Consider the following 11,495-nt stretch of genomic DNA (forward strand, 5'->3'; position numbering starts at 1 on the left):
AGGCAGCAGAGTGTCGGAGTGCACCAGCAGGAAGCCATCAAGGTAGAGGCTAGGGTCAGCAGCTACTGAACCGTGGACATGGACAGCAGCAGCAGAGTCGCGGACATGGTCCATAGCAGTAGGGCCATGGGTATTACCAACAATAGAGGATTGAGACACTGCCAGCAATCCCGAGGATTGAAGGATAGGTGCGAGCTATTCAGGAGGCATCGTAGGGAAAAATAGTCCCATATGTTCCAGAGCCTACAACGCAGTAGCCTTCAGCTACTGACAGAGTTTATGCGGTCCTGCTGCATGACCATGGTGCGAGTGGGGCCATGGTGGAAGGTACATTCCTTGTGAACACCTTTCCAGCCCATATTCTTTTCGATTTAGGTGCTTCACATTCTTTCATCTCCTATTATTTCATGATTAGACTTTAGCTTGTAGCACAACCTCTCGATATTTCTTTGTCAATTTCCACCCCTCTAGGTGATGTGTCACTTCTAGAGAGCATATGTAGGAGATACATTATCAGCTTAGATGAGTCTAAGTTTGTGGTCAATTTGATCGTTCTGTGAATGTCTGAGTTTTATGTTATTCTTGGTATGGATTGGTTATTATCCTACCACGTTAGTATAGACTATTTTGCAAAGATAGTTGGCTTGTGAACATTCAATGAGTTTGAATAGATAGTAGCAACCTCATAGGGTAACCAGAATGCGTGGTCATTTTTGGCATACGTCGAGGAGGTAATGATACGGGATCGGGGTGCAGATTTGAGTAAGACAGGAGTCATCTCAGAGCATCAGGATATCTTTTAGGACATACCTAGATTACTTCTAGTGAGAAAGGTTGAGTCCTGCATCGAGTTGTAGTCGGACACAATACCAATGTCCCGAGCACCCTATTGTATGACACTTGCTGAAATGAGGGAGCTACAGACTTAGCTAGATGAGTTGTCAACTCAGGCTTTTTTTGCCGGAGTCATTTTCATGGGAGCACCGGTCCTCTTCATGGAGAAGAAGGACGATAGCATGCAATTATGTATAGATTATTATGAGTAGAATAAGGTCATCATCCGGAATAGATATCTACTACCGAAGATTGATGACTTATTCGACCAACGGCATGGACCGTAGTGTTTCTTGAAGATTGATCTTTATTTTGGTTATCATCGATTGTGGGTTCGGGAGATAGATATTCCCAAGACCGCCTTGCTCACTCAATATAGGTCCTTCGAGTTTCTTGTCATGCTATTTGGGTTGACCAATGCACCCGTGGTATTCATAGATTTGATGAACCGGATTTTCCATCCATACTTAGACTAGTTCATGATCATGTTTATCGACGACATCCTCATCTACTTGCGGTCGGAGACTGAGCATGAGCAACATTTACTTATAGGTTTGCAGACTTTGTGGGAGCACCAACTATTTGCTAAGTTCAGCAAGTGAGAGTTTTGGTTATTCGAGGTTAGATTTTTAGGCCAAGTTATCAGCCAGGAGGGCATTGCTATAGATCCAGCGAATGTAGAGGCAGTACTTGATTAGGAGACGTCGAAGACTGTTACATTGATTCATAGTTTTAGGACTGGCCGGCTATTACAGGAAGATTATTCAGGACTTCTCAAAGATTGCTACTCTGCTGACATACCTTACGAAGAAGAGTGTACAGTTTGTTTGGGCACCAGAGTGCCATAAGGCATTTGAGACCTTAAAGACTAAGTTGACTACGACACCGGTGTTAATCATCCCTAGCAGTGATAAGACTTTTGTTGTTTATACAGACGCATCGTTATCGGGTATAGGAGGTGTTTTGATGCAGACCCAGAGATTAGTAGCCCACATTTTGAGGCAGCTGAGGACTCATGAGTATAACTACCCTACACATGACTTGGAGCTAGCAGTAGTGGTCTTCGCACCGAAGATGTAGAGACATTACCTCTATGGAGTATAGTTTGAGCTGTTTACGGACCACCAGAGTTTAAAGTATCTCTTCTCCCAGAAGGAACTCAACCAGAGGCAACGGTGATGGGTCGAGTTCAATAAGGATTATGAGTTCACACTACAGTACAATACGGGGAAGGAAAATGTGGTAGCGAACGCATTGAGTAGGAAGCATCGTCGCTGGCTTGCAGCTTTGAGGTGCTAGTTATACCGAAATCTTCATACCCTTAGCCAGTTTGATTTTAGTCCATAGATCGGTGGGAACAACGTATTTTTAGGAGCTATGGTCGTGTAGTCGTATTGGGCTGATAGAGTGGTTAGTGCTCAGTTAGAGGACTCTTGGATTCAAACCCGAAAGGGGGAGATTTCCAAAGAGCCTAAGGCTGATTAGACTATTGGAGCAGATGGAGGCCTCCGAATAAAGGGCTGGTTAGTTATGTCAGATAATCCACAGTTAAAGAATGATTTATTTGATGCGGCTCATCGCATCAGATACTCAGTGCATCCAGGTACAACCAAAATGTACAAGGACCTGAAGAGATATTTTTAGTGGAGCGGCATGCATAGGGAGATCGCAGAGTATGTAGCTAAGTGCTTCACCTGCTGTAGGCATATAAAATTGCTTATAGGTCCCCTAGCATAGCTCGACACAAACCGACGAACCAACGAGGCGACGAGATCGACGAATCGCACGGAAGCGACGGAATGCATCCATACGCGTTCAGAATCAAGCCAAGTGTTAAGGAATCAACGAGTCATCCAACCGAGAACAGACTCGGACGAATCACGATCGAATCAAGATCAGTTTCGGACTCGAACTCAGAAGCGGATTTACTGCCAAATCAGGAGTCCGACTTACTGCCTAATCGGGATCCAGGCTTCCAAATCAAGATCCCGAACAAATCAAAGTTCACAACAGAACCATTTAGAGTTAATTTATAGTTAATTAAATTTAGTTAGTGTATAATTAATTTAAAATAATATAATTATTTGTTAATATAATTTAGTTAATGTATAGTTAATTATTATCTAAATTAATTATTTGTTAAATTTTAATATGATTAATTAATTTAATGATTATATAAGGTTATTTCTTAATCTAAATTAATTAATTAGTTATTGTTAGTTATTAATATTTAATTATTTATTCATTTATAAATAAACCACATATTTAATTAAATCCTAATCTATAAAATTAAAAAACTAAACATAATTAATTAAGGGGTAGGGGACTTTTAAGGGGGAATCATTGGAGGAGAACCAACCCCTCCCTTAAAATTCCCCCTAAATTAAGGGATATTCAAGGGATCCCTTGGAGATGCTCTCACAGTTTGGCCGCACAAACAAAAAATATATATATTAATCGATGTCTATATTTTCTTTTATGCTTAGAAGAGCTTGTGGCTTGACCTTGTATGAAGCCATGGCCATGGTGGAGAAAGCTTATTCCTGCTCATATATTTATTTTTTATTTTTTTTCCATACTTGATATTTGATCTCATGGTCAGGGCAGACACAAGAGCTTATTGTTGCTCTTACCTTCATTTATTTATTTACTTTGGTCTTCATGCATGATATTTTGATTCTTAGCATATGATTATATTGAATCTATGATTAAAAAAAATTGTTATGTATACAATGCTTAACCGTAGTGATAGGGTACAATAGGGTATGTAGGTTGATTTTAGTATAGTTAATTAAATGATGTATGATAATATCCTAAGATTATTTTAATAGGTATTCGGATCTTAAGTTATACAATAATTTTAATGGTTATTTGTATATATTATGTAGGAATCCTAAGTGATTTCGAGGGGGCATCGTGACCGGTATTCTGATAGACTTTCGGGTTGTGTAAGTGGTGAATTCATGCATTGTGCATTGTGTACTTTTTTATATAAAATTATATTAATTATATGCGAAATTATTTCTGATGGATTATATCCTTTTGTGTGATTTACTCACATGCTAAATGTTGATTCGGAGGTGACGCACATCAAAATTTGGTATAAGCCTATGCTTATTTTTTTTGTCAATTGTTATGTCTTTTCATATAGTAGTAGGTTGAAATGCATATGTGGTTGATTGATTTCACTATTGGTTGTCTTTTGGAATTTTTGTATTACATATTTAGTTTTACGAACTTTGTTTAATTTTCTTAATGCATATGCATCTCAGGTCAATATACTGGTATATGTCGGATATAACAAGCTACTAAAACAGGGCTCAATGTACCTCTATGAGGTTTTATTTTAGCACTAAGAGCCCAAATTTGGGTTTCATTATCCCAGAACCACGGGCTTAATAATTGTGGGGTTTAACGAGTCAACCGGAGTATGAAGTGTTGACCGCATTGAGACGTGGCCTGCTTATTTTCATTTCATGATTTTTAAGTTTTCTTAAATATTTGCATCAAGTACTAGAGTTCATTGATGATTCTCTATCCTGGCTCAATTTGACTCATTCTGATCTGGTCTGGTCCAGCCAGGCTCAATCTGACTCAATTTGGCTCATTGTGGCTCATTGTGGCTCATTGTGGCTCATTCTGGCTCAATCTGGCTTGGTCTGGTTCAACCCTGGTCAGGTCTGGTTCAGCCAGATCTGGTTCAAGGCTATAAAAGGGGGTTTTTTCTTCATTTTTTTTTCTTCTTCGAAGTGTTGACCGCATTGAGACGTGGCCTGCTTATTTTCATTTCATGATTTTTAAGTTTTCTTAAATATTTGCATCAAGTACTAGAGTTCATTGATGATTCTCTATCATTCTTATATTTTGTTTATCTATTGTTGAAATATTTGAATTGTTGCAAAACTAGTGTTCAATGTACAAATTTATACACTTATTGAGTTGTGAACTCATTGTGTTGTTTTCATTCTTTTCAGAAAATCGGGATTGGGTGGAATTGATGAATTTTTAAATTCTTAGAACGGTGCAAGGAATAAAATTTAGAATTGTTATTATCTTCTAGGTGAAGGTTAAATAAAGTCTTTGATGTTTAGTTGATGAATTGAGAGATTTGTAATTACGAGATTTCTTTCCTTTAGGTCGAGTTTTATTTCAAGTTGAGGAATATTTGTTATATCAAGTTATTGGATTAATGTTGACTTTTGGGATTATAGAGAATGTTTATTGGTGGTTTTAGTTCAAGGAAGAAACTATTTTGGTGTTTTTTTAATGAATGTATATTTTGAAGGAATTTTCATAGGTTTAGTCCGACTATAATATTCCTTTTGTTGTGCACCGTGCGAAAGCGTACTCGACAACCAAACGAGTTGGTGAGCAATGAGAGAAGAGAACCAAACCAAACTACGAGTGCAATTCACCAAAATACGACACAAATCAAACCAAACACAAGAATTTACGTGGTTTGGTAATTGCCTACGTCCACGAGGAGAGGATGGGAAGATTTTACTATATGGAGGAGAAATACAAAGGGTTACAACTCACACAATCACTCAAATTAACCCTAAACCAAAGCTCTCAACTCCCTCACAATATCCCCCTCTCAATGTGCTTAAAACAATCCAAACTATCTGATAAAATCCTCTTCTTCAAACCCTAGAAACGTGTGTTTCTATTTATATCAAACAGTGCATCCAAAACCAATCAGGAAACCGAACTGGGCCCAAAACTGCGTTGCGGTAGACCGGACATGAGTCCGCGGTCGACCGGCCAGAGAGCTGAAAACCCAGCCTGTAACGTGCATGAATCCGGTCGACCGGGCAAGTCCCCGCGGTCGACCGACCAGAGAGTTTAAAACTCAGTCTGTAACGTGCACGAATCCGGTCCACCGGGCAAGTCCTCGTGGTCAACCGGCCTGCAATCAATTCGTCAGCTTCGATTTTCCTGTAATTCGCAAATTTCTCTGCACCTTTTAATTAGGTTTAGAAATTCGGGCTGTGACAAATATCAGTTAAATACTGTTTTTTAAAAATAAATTAAGTCAAGTGCTCCCTTCAACAAAACCAAATAGCAATAATTGGCATGCACAACCTTTTGTGCTTGAGTCTCTTTTAGGCCATACCAAATTGCTTTTTGTAGTGGAGATAACCATCACAGCCTATTTATTACGTGTTGAAGCACGCTAGTGATTGTATGATCAAATTAAGTATCATCTCCAACATTTTGCACAATAAACAACAAGGCACTCCTCTGTGGTCATTTTTTCCATCGATAATTCAGAATCTTCTTCTATTATACTATTATTATTAATTACGATAAGTCTTAATAATTAAGTTGCTCGTCACGGAGACCCAATAGAAAATTTAGTCGAGCTCCTTTCATTATATATATTCTTCCTTTGTGAAGTTGCTTAAAATCTTTTATATGAATCTTTGTCCCTCATCATACCACTAATCTATGCGTCAATCTTTGTACTGGAAGAAAGTATGGACTAAAATCCCATACTCTAGGCCCATGCAAAACCGTAAATGCTAAACATGAGCAACAAAATCCCTAATAAACAATTAGTTTATAATTAACTTATCACGGTTTTGTTTCTTCTTTTGTCCAATTATTAAGTCGCTGCCAGAAGAACCATCTATATATAGGACCCTTAATCAAACCAACCTTACTAACGCCTCTCACTACTGATTTCAATGCACATTGGTATTATCTACATAAATTTTATCTCTTAAAGCCTAAGATTTGTTTAGTTTACTAATGTTACTTAATACATAAGTACTTGGGATAGGAGTGCCCAAAAGTTTCTTTTCTCGAACTTTTTCTTTTGCCTTTTTGGTTCGGAATCAAACCAAACTCAACCGATCCAATCGCTGACAATTCTGTCCATGGTAGGAAAGGTGGCCACAATGAAAACACAAATGGTATTGGTACTCATGGTTGCTTATATACTTATATACTAAGTTCAGTTATTCATCCTAAAGTTCGTGACTAAGTAATTCCTCATAATGGATATCTTCCTTTTCACTTTTCCATTTTTTTTTTAAAGATAAAAAAAGGGCGAGTTGTCCTATTCAAAAATGATATATATAAACACACCAGCTAAGACTAGAGGTGAATAGTCTGGGAGTAGTGACGATCAAACTGTTCGTGTCTAAGAATAGGGAGAGGACCATAGCCGTCACCTATTACATGAGTCATAAATATTTCACCAAAACTAGTCTGAAAACAAAACCAATCTAGAAAAAGCTAGGCAAGAGCAATATAGAGTTATAGAGCTATCACCAACTCTCACTTATAACCAAAATCAAAGTAACACCAGAGTGTAAGGAAAGGATAATTGCATCGAACTAAAGTATAGATGTATGAAAAGATAAAAAGACCAGAGGGCCATTTTAAAAGTTGTCGGCAATAGCAGTTAAATCAGTGAAGCTGATTCATCATGCAATAGTAACTCAACAATCCCTCTCTTATCCACCAAATCCTTAACAGTAGACGCTGTTGATGTCCTGAGATACAACAGTGAGATTAGCGGGTAATCCTGAGTTTAGCAAGGGGGCTTAAGGTCGATATGAGTGATGTGGGTTCCATCATCTCTCTTGAAGTTTGGTCCCTTGTCTGTATAAGAGAACTGCACAATAACACTCGTTAGAGGACATGAGTTGGGTTTTGTGACCCCCTTGGGGCCTTCCCCCTCTAGTACTAGTAGACAATAAGACCCTATATATATCCAGCTGAGAGGGGGTAAATATATAAATGTGGCTCAATTCAGGCAGGCAGCTCACTCGGTAGACAACTGACAAGTGTTGGGTGTGGGTGATATGGGTCCAGGTGGTTAGTGGAAAGCGACAACAACTACTTTATGCTAACGGAGTTTGATGAGTCATGAAGACTTTTGGGACTAGAGTAATAATGATCTTTGGCTGTGCATTTAATGTGATGGTGACTGGCAGTTGGTGGGGGCTTCAATGATACACTACTACTCTAGTCTTCTGGTGAAGGGCCGACAAATACTGCCTTTTTACTCGGCCTCGAGAGTTATCAGCTGAGATAATAGGCCGGTGTGGAGGCTTGTAGCTCGATTGATGGGTACGTCGGCAAGTACCATCTTTTTAAGTTGGCGTGATTGATTAATGCTGTCATGGGATACATGTCTGTTTGGTGTGAAAATTGATTTCTTCATTGATGTATTCATTACAACTTCAGTCGTTACAATGAAAACAAAAAAGATAGTCTTTTTATAAGACTCTTACACAATGAAAATGAAAAATTATAACTCTCGTCAAAACAAACGCAACGGACGTTTATCTTCCGCTGCTTACGTGGGATCTTTGCATGTGACGGGGATGTTGATATCCGTAGACCACCATACGATTAGATCGATCCGGAGCTTCGTTGATTCGCGAAGAAATCAAGAAATCGAAGTAATTATTTCGGTAACAGCGAGATAACCACTCTTCTCGAGATCATCGCAACGGGGCAATCTCAAGAAAAAGAACCGGGAACTGTGGATCTGACGAACTCTTCTTCTCTGTGCTAAAGAACTCGATCTGATCTCCTCCTCTCTTCTGAAATTCGTGCTCCTTCAGTCTTCAATTCAGCAGGGCTTCGCCGACGCTCGAGAATTCCAGATCTGTGCAAATAAAGTCCCTAGGGCTTTATTTATAGGCTTCGGGAGCTCCGTTTTCGGATAAGAATGACTGATTCACTCTTAGCTTAAGTTATAACCACTTTATCACGTTCTTGGATAACATTGGATCAGTTGGAGCAAATCTAAGCGGTTAATGATCGAAAAACAGCTCAAAAAATAGCAAAATAACTTTTTGGGGTCTAGGACACCCGCGGTGTCTCGGCCAAGGCACTTGCGGTGTCTTAGCTTTGGCTCTGGGCTTTATTGTGCGTCCCGTCCGTTTTCGCCATATTTTCGTTGTCCGAACTCGGAATCGCGCGATTCAAAATGCGAAGGAAAACCGACGAGGAGATCCACAAGCTCCCATGGTTGAATCACATGTGGAGTAGATGAGACACGAGGGGCGCTTCGTCTTTCGTAAGCAACGCGTAGCTCCCGATCAGTTCGTGTTTTCATTATTCTGAAGTTCCGTTGCTTCACACGGTTCGTCGACTCACTTCATGCGCTTATCGACGTCAAATAAGCTTCTGTGATTCGGATAGTGACGTTCATCGTCTTCTCCCTGTCTCGAGCCGCGTGCGGGAACCTATAAGCATTTTTAGGCGTCTACAATGTCGACTGAAAGAGGAGAATTAACACTTAGATTAATTGATGTCATAACAGAAGCCCTCTTGGATGGCAAGTTTCATGTCGATAACAATATGAAGTGGACCAAGCGATCTTCACAAAATTGCATTGGAGGAAAAGATGCTCGTCATCTTCCTTTTTGCTTTTCTCATATGCAATGAATATCTCACAAGATTATGTCAATAGTACCCTTTAATACAAAAGTGGAAAGCAAACAAGATAAATGATGAGATTGTAAGCCATAAGTGGGATTAAATTCAGATTTCTTGCAAACTATAATTACGATTTGAAAATGTGCTGTAGTTTATTGTATATAACAAACCCTTCACATTATATATAATCCCTAATTATCTTCTACTCTAATTCTTAGTAATTTCAATAAAAGATGTCTATAATAAGGGGGTGTTTGGTTCAATTTCTAGAAATTATAGGAAATGTTTTCCACCTAAAATATGATTTCCTTGTATTTCTTAAAAAAATTATAGGAAAATATTTGAGAAATCAAAAAGTACCAATTTTCTTGTTTTTTGTACTTTGCTTGTTTGGTTCAAAACAAGAAAATAGCTCATAACTTTATAGAAAATAACAAGATTTGATAGGTTTTTAATTAAATATGGTATGTATCAGATTTTTGGTGATTTCCTCTCATTTTGAGAGGAAATTGCTTTTTGTAAAATTTGGTAGGTTTTGATATTTTATAGAAAATATTTCTGTAAATTTTTGGTTGAACCAAACACAATTTACAGAAATCTCTGAAAAATTTTTAATTACAAATTTACCATTGTCAGATGTTTTGAAAAAAGTTTTCTCAAAAAGTGTGCAACCAAACAACCCCTAAAAGAAAACAAAAGAGCAGAAGATGTCAATAAATTTCAACCACGCATGTATGATCCTCGTTTTTAGTATTCTAGAAAAATGATGTGTTTGGATGAGGATAAATAAGGGAAAGGAAAAAGATTTTTAAGTTCAATATTATTTGCGAGTTTTGTTGGGGTTAAAGAGGGAAAGAAAGTAGAAGTTTTCATAAAAACTTCTATGATTTCTTTCACGGAGGGATAACGAAGGAAAGTAAAATTTATTAATACAAAAGACATCTTGATCCTCTATTATAGTAAATCAATGACTAAAATTCAATTATAAACCCTTCACATTATATATAATCCCTAATTATCTTCTACTCTATTTCTTAACAATTTTAATAAAAGAGGTCTGTAATATAAAAGAAAACAAAGAGCACAATCTGTCAATACATTAAAAACTCGTGTGTATGATCCTCGTTTTAGTATTCTAGATTAAAAAAATATGTAAAAAAAAAAAATCTAACTAGACGAACATGCTAATTCGGCTCATAATTTACACGTTGATAATTTTAGAAACAGAAAGAGTTTTTTTTCTCAGAAGGAAAATTAGCTACACCTTGAGAGTCACCAGAGAGAGTAATCTTCATCTTTTTCTTTTTTTTTAAAGATGTCCTCGCTTTTACATCTTTCAAATTGCTTCCCTCCATAATTTACACAAAAAAACAGGCTTTAGAAAATCTTTAATTACACCAAAATAATCTCACAAGTTCCCCACCATTTTTCCCCCACCCCTCCAATTCACTGATTTGAGATTTCTGTTTCTTTGCAAAAAGCCCTCCATCATAATCCTCTTCTTCTCCTCCTCCTCCTCCCTGAAATCCCCTCTCCTCCTCATCTTCGCCGCCGCCTTGCGGCCGCTCATTCTGCCAGCGAGGCACTAAATGATAGCAGCGCACGTGCAGTCGCAACAGGATAGCACACAGGCGGCGCGCACAAAACCACGAGGAAAGAGGCTGAGCAGCAATAGCCCGGTGGCGTATCCGTAATTTCTGGGCGCCGGCGGGGGCATGAACGTCTTTTTTCCTCGCCAAGCGGAGGCGGCACAGGAGGGGCACGAGGCCGAAGAGGCGGAGGAGGAGGAGGAGGAGGTGGTGGAAGGAGAAGACGATGACGACGAACACGACGCCGACGATGATGAAGACGAACAGCTCGCCTCGTCCGAACTTTTCCCGGATGATTCCGAGTGGGGTTTATTCGCCGGCGTGCGGGAGTCTTCCCGCGTTTGCGAGCGGTTAGGCTCTTTCGGTAATTTCCCGCCACGTTTCTAAGAAAACCAAGAAGTAAATCAATAAAAAAAGGAAAAATAAATAAACAAAATCAATTCATCTCCAAATAACACCAGAATCTCATATTCGAATCTCTCGGTAAACCTCAACATCTCAGCGAAGAAGGACATTTTACGAAAAAGTCCCAAAAAATATAAGCCATTTAAACAAGGAACAAAAGTTTTAACCTCGAACTCGGTCAAAATTCCAAAAACTTCGGAAATAATTTGGGCACAACGATATCCTGGTTATTTTTTCTTTTTCTTTTTTCTTTTTTTTGGGGGG

This window comes from Asparagus officinalis, chromosome 7 (assembly GCF_001876935.1).
Source record: "Asparagus officinalis chromosome 7, Aspof.V1, whole genome shotgun sequence".
In the NCBI taxonomy this organism is placed as follows: Eukaryota; Viridiplantae; Streptophyta; class Magnoliopsida; order Asparagales; family Asparagaceae; genus Asparagus; species Asparagus officinalis.